Below are 13840 nucleotides of genomic sequence, written 5' to 3'. Positions count from 1 at the left end.
TTTGCTTTTCACTAATTTTCACCTATATGATTTGTTTTTGGTAGCTTTAGTTTGCTTTCTTCAGAAAGACTTTTTTCAGTGGTCAGCATTCTATATAAAAGAAAATGTTATTTTTTAGAGAACATTCCAATTAGTATATTCTTTCCATTTTAAATATTTCTATATTAAATATTACTTTATTGCAAACATAAGATTCTCATTTTACTAGGCCCTTCTTTATGTGAAACATATTCTTTTTGTTTTTCAAGAAAGTTGAGTTCTTGATTATAAAACATTTATTATTCATTAAATGCTTGTTTCATCCCCTTTTGAAATTTTATTGGTACTCTTTGTTTTTATAACTCACCAATTTCCTAGTATAATCCTTCCATAAATAGTGAGCCTTTCTTTGTTGAAAAAAAAATAATTCAACAAAACCACCTACAATATTAACCACATCTGACTGGATATGCAATAATATTCCCATTGTTCCCCTACCTCACCAATGAAAAGAAGTTGTTACCTTGATTTTAAATAATTGGTAGTGATTATACCACATGTTAAAGGTCGTCTTTGAATTTTTAAAGAGCAGTAAATTTTATGAGCTATTTATTCACTAATATGAGCCAGAGTTAATTCAAACTCTAGAATCAATCTTGCAAAAAGCATTGATTTTAACAGGTCACTTGTAAATCTCATACAAATATGTTACAGATAGTATAAAACTTTTACATTGAAGAAATTTTATAATATATTTGAGGACATATAAGAAAGTTTTTTTACAAGGATGGAAGATTCTTACCATTTATTAATATTTTCAATTTGCACCATTACAGGTTTTCCTGATTTTTGCATGTAGTTATCTAATAAAATACTTATTTTGTTTTGTGAAACATTTACAAATCTTTTACACAAATTTTATTTTTCTGCAGGTCAAAAGGTTTCTTGTATTGTTTAATTTTAAATACAGTGATACATAGTTGTCATCTTTGTTACCTTCTCCTATTATAGACTTACTTTGTAGGTTTCTGTTATAGTTGTAGTAATATATGACTTTCAGATGACTTTTTATAAAGCTGAGAAGTTAATGCAACATTTTAATTTGGAAGAAAAAGTTAAATGTTGTTTAAAAATGCAACTGAGTTTATATTAAATGATTATGTTTACATTTGTTGCTCTCTAACAGTTTTTCATTTTATAAGCTTGCTATATGCTTGGAATGCAACATTTTTGTCCAAAATTGTACTGTGTTTTCAGTGTACCTTTATAAAAAAAAAAGCATTCAAGTTAAGCAAGATATTGTGTAATTTAATAAGTATAAATAATTTAAGAAATTAAATGGTTGTTATTTCTTATTCACTATAGGAATTTTTTTAAAATTTTATTTAAGGCGATGGGGTTAAGTGACTTGCTGAAGGTCACACTAGATTTGGACTCAGGTCCTCTTGACTCCAGGGAACAGTGCTCTATCCACTGTACCACCTAGGTGCCCCAGGAATTTTTTAATATTGTTTTTTTTCCATTTACATGCAAAGATAATTTTCATATTTAATCCTTTTGTAAGCTTTTGATTTCCATAGTTATCTAGCCCCTCTCTTTCCTACCCCCTCCCTATGACAGCAAACAATCTGATGTAGGTTGTACATGTACAGTTGCATTTAACATATTTCCATATTAGTCGTGTTATGAAAAAAGTATTAGAACTAAGGGGGGGGGAAGCCATGAGAGAGAGGGAAACAACAGAAAAGAAGTTTAAAAAAAAAATGAACATTGTATGCTTTGCTCTGCATTTAGACTCTGTAGTCTTTCCTCTAGATGTGGTTGGCATTTTCCATAATGGATCTTTCAGGATTGTCCTTGATCACTGAACTGCTGAGAGGACCTAAATCCTTCTTACTTGATCATTATACAATGTTACTTTTAAATATGTACAATATTCTCCTGATTCTATTCACTTCATTCAGCCTTTTCTGGCTTTTCTGAAGTCTACCTGCTCATGAATTCTTTTTTTTTTTCCAATTGGGAATTTTATTTTTCCTCCTGCATGTTATGAACTATTTCAACATTCATCTACATACATTTATATGCATATTTTTAAGTTACATGATTTCCTTCCACCCTCCCTTCCCATTCCCCTCCCCCACAGTGGTGAACAACCAGGTGAATATTCTCCATACACATTTGCATTTAACATGTTTCAGATTAGTCATTTTGATATGAGGAATTAGGATTAAGGGAAAAGAGAGAAAACCATGAGCTAGGAAAGAAATATATGAGAAATTTTTAAGAAGTGAATGTAATGTTCATTCAGATTCTGTAGAGTTTTTTTAGATTTTGTTCTGTTTTTCCTCCTGGATAGGGATAGCAATGTCCATAGCTGGTCTCCTAGGATTGTTCTAGCTCTGAACTGCTGAGGGGAGCTGCTTCCATCAAGCTGATGCTCACAATGTTGTTGTTAATGTGTACAACGTTCTCTTGGTTCTGCTTCCTTCACTCAGCATCAGTTCCTGTAATTCATTCCATGTTTCCCTAGAGTCCAACTATTTATGATTTCTTATAGCATAATAGTATTCCATAACATTCATATAATATAACTTGTTCAACCATTCCCCAATTGATGGGCATCCCCTCAATTTCCAATTCTTTGCCAGGACAAAAAAAAAGCTGTTTGAATATTTTGGAACATGTGGAACTTTTCCCATTTTCTTGTGGTTTCTTCTGCATATAGGCCTAGTTTTGGAATTATTGGGTCAAAGGATATGATCAATTTTATTGTTCTTTGAGCATAGTTACATATTGCTCTCTAGAATGATTGGATCAGTTCACAGCTCCACCAACTACATTCATGTCCCAATCTTTCTATAACCTCTCCAACATTGACTGTTTCCCTTTTTTTGTTAACTTAACCAGTCTGATAGGTGTGAGGTGATACATTTAGTTGTTTTAATTTGCATTTCTCCAATCAGTAATTATTTAGAGCATTATTTCATGCTTATATATAGCTTTAATTTCTTCATAAAACTGTTCATATCTTTTGACCATTTATCAATTGAGGAATGACTTGTAACCTTATAAATGTTATGCAGTACCTATATATTTTAGAATTGGGACCATTATCAGAATCCCTAGTTGTGAAGATTGTTTCCCAACTTTCTGTTTTCCTAATTTTGCCATCATTGGTTTTTATCAGTCAGTGCAAAACCTTTTTAATTTAATATAGTCAAAATCATCCATTTTACAATTTATAATGTACTCTTATTTCTTGCTTAGTTATAAATTTCTCTCCTTTCCATAAATCTGACAGACTTGGTCTGTTAATTGATCTATGGTGTTAGACTTTATGTCAAAATCCTATACTCATTTGACCTTATTTTGGTACGGGGTGTGAGATGTGAGTCTATGCCTAATTTTTGCCATATTGTTTTCCAGTTTTCCCAATAATTTTTGTCAAATAATGAGTTCTTATCCCAGAAACTAATGTCTTTGGGTTTGTCAAATACTAGATTACTATAGTCATTTACTACTTTGAACTACTTTGAACCTATCTACTTATCCATTTCTTAACCAGTACCAGGCAGTTTTGATGACTGCTGCTTTATCGTATATTTTTAGATCTAGTAGCTAGCTGCTCATGATTTCTTTCTGTCTGTCTTTGTTTCTTTTCTTTTTTCTTTTTTTTTTCTTTTTGATTTTTGCAAGGCAGTGGGATTAAGATAAGTGAATTGCCCAAGATTGTACAGCTAGGTAATTATTAAGTGTCTGAGATCAGATTTGAACTCAAGTCCTCCTGATTCCAGGGCTGGTGGTCTATCCACTGTGCCACCTAGCTGCCCCCTGCTCATGATTATCACAATCATATACCATAATTTGCTCAATCATTCCCCAGTTGATGGGTATCCTCTCAGTTTCCAGTTCTTTGCCACTACAAAAAAGATCTACTATAAATATTTTTCTACAGGTGGGTCATTTCCCCTAAATATGTATGTTGTTTGGAAAATATCATTTTAGATTATATGGCACAACTTAATCTAATAAATGTTCTGGTTAAATTTTAGTAAAATTTTATAAGAATATAAAGGAGAGCAAATATTTGTCACCATTCAAGCTGAATAATAAGCTGAATAATACAATGTATGCCCATATCCCCCAGTTAAGATTTCTGACTCTTTAAGCCAAGTATTTACAGCCAAAATAAACAGAGGATGGAGCAATTATCTGGCTCCTTTTGCAAGTGCAGTCTTCTTTTGTTTTGGCGATTTAAACTAGATTTTGGATGCATAAACCAGAATTATTTCTAATTAATTTATAATTCCTCTCTTATAAACAATTAAAAAACTGAAATGCTTTCTTCCATGTAGTAGATTGGACATTTTACTAAAATTTTGTATTGAGTTGGATAAATTTCACTCTGACTTGATAGAGATTTTTTTTAGGGTTTCAATTAAAAGAGTATAAATTAATGAGAATTCGCTGTTGTATAATCTATTCAAGGGCAGCTGAGTGGTGAAGTAGATAGAGTGTAGTTCCTTAAATCAGAAAGACATTTCCTGATATCAAATCTAGTCTCAGACATTTGCTAGCAGTGTGACCCTGGGCAAGTCACTGAAGCTTATTTACCTCAATTTCCTCATCAGGAAATGCCAAATCAGTAACTTTCCCAAGAATTCCCCTAATGGGGTCATGTAGAGTTGAATGTGACTGAACAACAATCTACAACACATTTTCTTGCCTTCTCAAGAAGGAGGAGGAAAGAGGGAGAGAATTTGGAGTTCAAAATTTAAAAAGAGCTTGTTATAAATTGTTTTTCTTGTAATTGAGAAAAAAAATTTGGATAAAGAACTAAAAATGAGGGTTTGTTTGCTGTATTTATGTTTGCTTAACTATCTATGATCCAGTATTTCATTAATATTTTTTAAACCCATCAGTGTAACCTTTCAATTATCTTTTTTTCTATTTCATATTTGCTTGTAACAAAAATATCAAACAAAACAAAGTGATACATTGACCACATCTGCCTTTCTTTTTCTTCATTTAATAAAAGAGAGGCTGGGTACTACTTGACACTTTATCAAAGCAGAAAATTAACTCCTTTCCTTTGCTTTCAGAGTCCTCTAGGTTCTTTCAGCCTAATTTTTCAGATTTAATGAAATACTCCATTCTAACCATACTATGCTCCAGTCAAACTGGACTACTTTTTGCCCTCAAAATATGCACTGTCCTGTCTCCATGTCTTGGCTTATGTGAATCCTTATGACTAGAATACCTGCACTGTTCTTACCACCTATTAATTTTTTACCCTCGTTTAAATTTCATGTTATTATGTGTATGTGTGTCTATGCATGCATGTGTATTAACCAGCTACTAGGTGACAATTGATATAAAAAGAGGATATGGGGAGTTATTGGTTTTGTTTATTTTGCTCATGTTCTCATTTTTATTGATGTTTTATTTTTCCAGTTACATATTATGAAATTTTTTCAGCATTGCAGATTTATAAATTACACATTTTTTCTACCACCCTTCCTTCCCACCCCTTTCCCCTCAGCAGTGAACAGTTTGGTAAAAGTTGTACATGTACCTTTCTGTTTAACATGTTTACATATTAGTCATTTTGAATATGAGGAATTAGGACTAGGGGAAAAGAAAGAAAACCATGGGACAGGAAGGAAAAATATAAGAGAAGTTTTAAAAAAAAGTGAACATAGTATCCATTCAGATTCTGTGTTTTTTGGTTGTTTTTTCCCCTCTGGATATAAATGGCATTGTCCCTTAACATGTCTCCCAGGGTTTTCCTAGCTCTCTGAACTGCTGAGAGGAATTGCATCCATCATAGTTGATCAGCTCACATTGTTGTTTTTAATGTGTACAATGTTGTCTCCATTCTGCTCTCTTCACTCAGCATCTCTTTGTGTAATTCATTCCATGCTTCTCTAAAGTCCAACCATTCATGATTTCTTAGAGAACAATAGCATTCCACAACATTCATATACCATAATTTGTTCAGCCATTCCTCAATTGATGGGCATCCCCTAATTTCCAATTCCTTTACACTACACAGAGAGCTACTACAAATATTTTTGAACATGTAGGACATTTAACACTTTTTATAATTTTTTAAAATATAGACCTAGTATTAGTATTACTGCATCAAAGGGTACAATTAGTTTCATTGCTCTTTGGGCACAGTTCCATATTGCTCTCCAGAATGGTTGAGTCAGTTCACAACTCCTCCAACAGTGCATTTGTGTCCCAGTCTTCCCACATTGATCATTTTCTCTTTTTGTCATCTTAGCCAATCTGATAGGTATGAGGTGGTACCTAATAGTTGTTTTAATTTAAAATTCCCCACTCAGTAATGATTTGGAGCATTTTTTTGTGATACGGGAGTTTTCATAAATTGCAAACTCAGCTAAGTCAACAGTATGAGATGACAGGAAAGCTAATGAAAATTTATTAATACAGGCATAAGGTCTAGGTCTAGGGAGGAATAATCCTACAATATTAATTGAGAAAAGGAGATTTCAAAGCAGTAAACCTAGATGGTTCTACAATATAATTAATTTTCTGCCATGCTAACAATTAAGTGTCTCTTTCTGAGACATTGTTGTGGTTATATTCTTCAGCAGATTTTTGGATTTTTGACTTAGTATTTTATAAAGATAGCTTCTTTGGATGGGGTGGTAGAGAAGAAACACCATGTGCAGTAAGATCCACAATCTACCTAGGTCTTAATTACATCCTACGGTGTGAGATTGCTACATTTTGAAAGTCACATCCTTAGAAGTGCCATCTCTTTATTATACATAGTATCTTAGATTTCTCTTTGTCACTATGGACAAAGTTTTAAATAAATGTTCAAAATGGATATATTTAAGTATCTGATAAAGGCTACATGTTAACTTCCACAAATTTCTGATTTTCTGTGATTTCTTCCGAACTTGTCTTCTGCACATTTTTCAAAATGACCTTATTTCTGACATTGCTATTTTCCTTCCTTAATTAAAAATGAAGAGGGGAGGAAAAAAATCTCATGACAATATTGATCATTTAAAAAGTCCCATAGTTGCCATGTCCAGAAATGTATGGTTTTGTACCCTGTATGTATTATGACTCCAATAGGCAGTTTCATTATTGCTCCTCTGTAGATATCATTGGAAATTTGCAATTTCCTCTCGGTATTCTTATGTTATATGTCTTTGTGTTACGTCTTGCTCAGTTTTATTAGGTTTTACATTTGCATTGCTTTTCTTTACCCTATTGCTATCATTATAGACATTATTGTACTTTGAATATGTTCATATCACCCACATTCTCTGAAACCATCCTATTTTTTTATTATGTATTAATATTCCTATATGTTTATATAGATTTATTCAGCCATTCCCTACTTGTTTACTCTTAAACAAGAATATTTTATTAATTTATTAAAAAACATTATTTGTACAAAATGAGAATAAATAAATATTAAATTAAAAAAGAGATAACTTAAGACATGCCTTAAATTTTAGTTCTTTTCCTTCCCCACCCTCTTTTTAACCCATTCTTCCATATTCATTCCTTCCTTCCCTTTCTTCCTATCCCTTCCTCCTTCCTACCTTTTTATTTCTCTCTCTGCATTCTCTCCTATCTCCTTGCTCTAACTGCTCCTTACCTTGTTTGAAAAAGTAAGAAAAATAGTGTCTGCATTATCCATGACCTTTAAAAATATGCTTCAGTCTGCACTTCAAGTCCATTATCTCTTTGTCTGGAAATGGATGAATAGCATGATGCTTCATGAGTTTTTTTAGACTTGTGGATTGATCATTGTATTGATAAGTGTTCCCATGTCTTTTAAAGTTTTGTCTTTATAATATTGTTATATAAATTGTTCTCCCCTTTCTGCTCACTTCATTTGCATCAGTTCATATGTCTTTCCAGGTTTCTCTGAACCATCCTCTTCATCATTTCTTATTGCATAGTTCTTTTAAATTCATATACCATAATTTATCTAGCTTTGTTCCAAACAGTTGATTCCCTTTAGTTTCTGATTCTTTGTTCTGACAAAAAGAAATACTACAAATGTTTTTGTTCTTATGGTCCTTTTCTTCTTTCTTTGATCTCTTTGGGATACAGATATTGTAGTAGTATCACTGGATCAAAGGATATATACACAGTTTAAAAGCTTTTTTGTACATAGAATCAAATTGCTATTCTGAATTTGATCCACTGGTACCTTGTTAACAGTCTTCTCCACATCATGTCATTTTCCTTTATGATCATCTCTGCCAATCTGATGAATGTGAGGTGGAACCCTAAAATTTTAATTTTCATCTTGAATTATTAATGATTTAAAGTGTTTTTATGTAGCTTTTCTCATTTTACTGTTTTTTAAAATTTATTTAATATTTATTCTTATTTTGTACAAATAATGTTTTTTATACATTAGTAAAATATTCTTGTTTAAGAGTAAACAAAATACCCCCTCCCCCAAAAAATATAGACTCGCTTGAGCGATAAAGTAAAGGGGAGAGAAAAAATTAAAATTAAAAAAATAGTAATAATTGTAGGTATGGTGAGGTGGTGCAATGGACAGAGCACCAGCCCTGGAGCCATGAGCACCTGAGCCCACATCCAGCTCTGTACACCCAACAATCACCCAGCCGTGTGGCATGCAAGCCACCCCAACCCCACTGCCCTGCAAAAACCAAAAAAAAAAAAAAAAAAAGAAAAAAGACCCAAAATAAAATAAAATAAAATAAAATATTAATAATAGTAGGGGTGGCTAGGTGGCAGACAGAGCATTGGCCCTTGAGCCAGGAGCACCCGGGTCCAAATCTGGCGACAGACACCCAATGATCACCTTGCTATGCAGCCCCAGGCAGTCTACCCAGCCCCATTTGCCCTGCACCCCCCCCCCCCCAAATAATAATAATAAAAAATGTTCTTGAGTCTTTGTTCCAACACCAACAACTCTGTTGTGGGTGAGTCACATTCTTTATGTTAAGTGCATCACAAAAGTTACTCCCATACTTTTCCACCATTGCCATTGCTGATCACAACTCCCTCCTTTTGTATTTCTCCACTACCATGTACTATATTTTCTCTCTCCTTTCACTCTGATTCTGCTGTAGGGTAGCTGAGTGGCACAGCAGGCCCCCTGGTCCTGGGGCCAAGAGGCCCCGAGCCCCCATACCACCCCTTAGGTCCAGCCTCCACCTGGCCCTATGGTCCTGGACAGGCCTTCCAATCCCAGCCCCTTGCAAGAAGTAAAAAAGAAAATGTGTTATATCTGACCACTCTCCCCCCATGGTCCATCCTGTCCTCCATCACTCACATCACCCCCCCTTTCCCCTGTCCCCCCCTTCTTACTCCAGATGCCTATACCCCATTGAATATATCTGCTATTTTCTCTCCTAGCCATCTCTGATGAGAGCAAAGGTTCCCTCATTCCCCCTTGCCTTCCCTCTTCCATATCATTGCAATAGTTCATTGTAATAAAGAAAAATCTTATTATATGAAATATCTTGGCCTATTTCCCCTCTCCTTTTGCTTCCTCACATTTCCTTTTTTTCTATTGACTCCATTTTTACACCATATTTTATCTTCAAATTCAGCTTTCTCCTGTGCTTCAACTATAAAAGCTCCTTCTACCTGTTCTGTTAACTGAGAAGGTTCATATGAGTATTATCAGTGTCATTTCTCTGTGCAGGAATACATGCAGTTCATCATCATTAAATCCCTCATATTTCCCCCTTCTCCTCCAATCTCTATGTTTCACCTGAGTCCTGTCTTTGAAGATCAAACCTTCTGTTCAGCTCTGGCAATTCTAACAGGAACATTTGAAATTCCCTTGGTTCATTGAAAGTCCATCTTTTTTCCCTGGAAGAGGACATTCAGTTTTGCTGGGTAGCTGATTCTCAGTTGCATTTTAAGCTCTTTTGCCTTCCGGTATATTATATTCCAAGCCCTACGAGCTTTTAATGTAGTTGCTGCTAAGTCCTGTGTGATCCTGACTGCAGCTCCACGATATTTGAACTGTGTCCTTCTGGCTGCTTGTAATATTTTCTCTTTGACTTGGGAGTTCTGGAACTTGGCTATAATATTCCTGGGGGTTGGTTTTTTGGGATCTCTTTCTCAGGGGGATCGGTGGATTCTCTCCATTTCTATTTTGCCCTCTGCTTCTAGGATATCAGGGCAGTTTTTCTGTAGTAATTCTTTGAAAATGATGTCAAGGCTCTTTTCCTGATCATGACTTTCAGGTATTCCAATAATTTTTAAATTATCTTTCCTAAATCTGCTTTCCATATCAATTGTTTTTTCAGTTGTTTTTTCAATGAGATGTTTCACATTTTCTTCTAATTTTTAATTTTTTGGTTTTGAAGTATTGAGTCCTGATTTCTCATAAATTCATCAATCTCCCTGAGTTCTATTCTTTGTCTGAAGGATTTGTTTTCCTCAGAGTTTTCTAATCTCTTTTTCTATCTGGCCAATTTTTCTTTTTAAAGCATTCTTCTCCTCAATAACTCTTTGAACTGTTTTATCTATTTGACCTAAGCTGGTTTTTAGCATGCTGTTTTCTTCAGCATTATTTTGGATTTCCTTGACTAAGCTGCTGATTTCATTTTCATGTTTTTCCTGCATCTCTCTCATTGCTTTTCCTAGTTTTTCTTCTAACTCCCTCATTTGATTTTCAAAGTCTTTTTTGAGCTCTGTCATAGCCTGAGACCAATTTCTGTTTTTCTTGGAGTCTTTAGATGCAGGAGCTTGTGCTTCTTCATCTTCAGACTGAGTGTTTTGATCCTTCTTGGGCTCACAGGTAAAATATTTCTCAATGGTGTTCCTCTTGTTTCTGTGCTTGCTCATTTTCCCAGTCTAAGCCTGTTTTTGGGTTGCTTCCTGAGCTTTTGAGACACTTCCACAAGGATCTCAGTGTGTGAGGCTCTGTCCTCCCTCCTGGTCTGTGAGTGACCATAAGTGCTGCTATTCAATGGGGGGGATAGACTGATCAGGATCTAAATGTGGTCAGAGCCCCAGAGTCCTGTTCCAGGGGCAGAGCTAGGCAGTCTCTCTTCACTCCCCTCCTTAGGTTCAATGGGCTCATGCCCTGGGGGCTCCTGCTTACCTGCTCTGCCTACTTCTGTTTCCTGGATCTGGACTGCCTTGGCCAAGCTGCTTGCTGTGTGCCCTGAGGGCTGGGCTTCACATGCTTGCTTGCTCTGGCAGAGGTCCCTGGTTGTTTCCCCAATTTGTGCCCGGTGCTCCCCTGGGGCGTAGGTCAGGAAACTCTCCTGCTGCTGCTGGGAGCCACAGCTCCCAGCTCCCTGGGACTGCCTCTGGGAGGCTGAAGTTCTTTCACTCTGGCGTGCCACCCCTCCGGCGGGCGGCCCCTCCAGCCCCAGGGAGCAGAGCCTTTCTCCTCTTTTCCAGGTTACCTTGAGTAGGAGAACTGCCTCATTGTGTCCCTCTGTGGGTTCTGTCTCTCGAAAATTTAGTTAAGAGTCCTTAGTTTTAAAGATTTATGAGAGAGTGCCTGAGACAGGATCCGTTCTTGTCACCATTTTTATATAGCTTTTCATAACTCCTGAAAACTTCCTTTCATATCTTTTGACATTTCTCAATTGAGAAATTACTCATTTTCATGAATTTGGATGTCATGGAAACTTGCTGCAAAGATTTCTTTTTCATTTTCTTAGCCTCTTTTCTGATTTTAACTACTTTGGTTTTGTTTGCAGAAAATCTTTTTAATTTTTTTATAATTACAGTTGTTCATTTTACCTTGTGAACCTCTGTATCTTTTGTTTGGTAATGAACTCTTTCATTATTCATAGATTTGAAAGATAATCTCTTTCATTCTCCTCTAATTTGTTTATGATGTCATTCTGTCTAAGTTATGTACACATTTGGACCTTGTATTAATAAATGGTATGATATATTGGTCTATATGCTAGATTACTTTCCAAGTTTTTTTTAATAGTAAGTTCTTTTTCCATAGCTAGAATCTTTGGGTTTAATCAAACAGTAGGCTACTGTGCTTATTAGCTTCTCTATATTGTGTATATAATCAGTTCCATTGATCAACCTTTATTTCTCACCCAGTACTGAATTGTTTTGCTGATTGGGTCCTCTTTCTTTCTCTCTTTTTTTCCCCATTAATTCATTTTGTTTCTTGATCTGTTGTTCTTTCAGATGAATTTTGCACTTTTTTTTTCTACCTTTGTAATATAATCCTCTAATTGTTTGATTGGCGTGGCTGTTTTTCTTTGTTTGGGTAGTATTTTATAATTGTGTTCATAAAATTCCTATATGTGACTTGTCATGTAGGTTCCCAAGTAATTTTTACTGTTGGTAATTATTTTAAGTGGAATTTTTGTTTTTGTCTGATCCTGTTGGCTTTTGTTGATAGTAGGAATGAAATTTAATGATTTGTGTGGATTTATTTTATATCCTGCAACTTTGAGGAAGTTGTTAATTGTTTTGATTAGTTTTTTAGTTCACTGTTTAGAGTTCTCTAAGGAAACCATATTATTTGCAGAAAAGTGATAATTTTGTTTCCTCTTTGCCTGTTTATTCCTTCATTTTTTCTTATTGCTAAAGTTAAATTTTTTGTCGTTACATTGAATACTAATAGTGATGATGAACATCCTTGCTTTACCCCAATCTTATTGAAAAGGCCTCTAGTTTTATCTCATAGATAATTTTAGTTCTTGGTTTTAGAGAGATACAATTTATTTTATTAAAGAAAGCTCCATTTATTCCTGTCTGTTTTTAGTGTTTTTTTTTTTTTTTAACAAGAAAGACTATGTTGTATCTGGTCAAAAAATTTTTTCTTCATTTATCATTCTAATCATGTACAAAAACATTAATATAACCAATTATATTCAAAATTTTTATAATATTAAGCCAAGTCTGAATTTCTGTTATAAATCCAACCTGTTATCATGTATAATCTTTGTAATATGTTGCTTTAAACTCCTTTAATTTATTGAGCTTTAGTTTTCGATTTTTATCTTGATTTTCCCTAATTTAAGTCTCAAGATCATATTTATTCCATTAGAAGGAATTTGTAGGACTCCTTTTCCCAATTTTTTTTCTAACATTATGTGATGTTATAATTAGCTAATCTTTAAATGTTTGATAGAATTCATTTGAAATCTTAGCCTTTTTTTTTTGCAAGGCAAATGGGGTTAAGTGGCTTGGCCAAGGCCACACAGCTAGGTAATTATTAAAGTGTCTGAGACCGGATTTGAACCCAGGTACTCCTGACTCCAGGGCCGGTGCTTTATCCATTGCACCACCTAGCCGCCCCAAAATCTTATAAATTGATTCTGACACTGACTCTTTTGTAGTTGAGTTCTTTTTTTTCCCTGACTTCTCACTTTGTCTGAATTTTGTCTATCATATTCCTAGGAATTTTTGTGATGGGATTTCTTTTAGGAGATGACTGGTGAATTCTTTCATTTCAACTTCATTCTCTGTTTCTTAGAGATCAGAATTGTTTGTTTTTGTTTTTATTTTAATTTGATTGCTTAAAAATTATGTTAAGTCACCTTTTTTTGGTCATGACTTTTGCATAGTCCAGTGATTTTTAAATTCTCTCAGTTTTGTCAGTCAAATGTTTTTGCTGTGAGATACCTTACATTTCTGTCTTTTTTCTTTCTTTTTCTTTTGTTTTTTTATATATCCTAATGTCTCATGAAGGCACTAGCTTCTATTAATTCTACTTTTCAGGGAGTTCTTTTCATGGATTAGATTTTTACCTATTTTTTCATACTTTTCTTCCATAACTCTCATTTCTTTCCCATTTTTTCCTCTCCTAAAACTGTTTAGAATCAGTTTTTTTAGTTCTTTAAAAAAAATTCTGGTTTTATCTCTTCTAGGAATT

At 34.3% G+C, this 13840-nt stretch overlaps 1 protein-coding gene across 13 annotated transcripts in view; it reads left to right on the top strand.

Annotated features, from left to right (window-relative positions):
- Positions 1 to 13840, top strand: part of MRTFB (myocardin related transcription factor B) — a 328483-nt gene that overhangs the window by 52209 nt on the left and 262434 nt on the right. The window lies entirely within an intron of this gene.

Source organism: Macrotis lagotis, chromosome 8 (assembly GCF_037893015.1).
Source record: "Macrotis lagotis isolate mMagLag1 chromosome 8, bilby.v1.9.chrom.fasta, whole genome shotgun sequence".
In the NCBI taxonomy this organism is placed as follows: domain Eukaryota; kingdom Metazoa; phylum Chordata; class Mammalia; order Peramelemorphia; family Peramelidae; genus Macrotis; species Macrotis lagotis.
The sequence above is the reverse complement of the archived record's forward strand: the minus strand, read 5'-3'. Positions and strand labels throughout refer to the sequence as shown.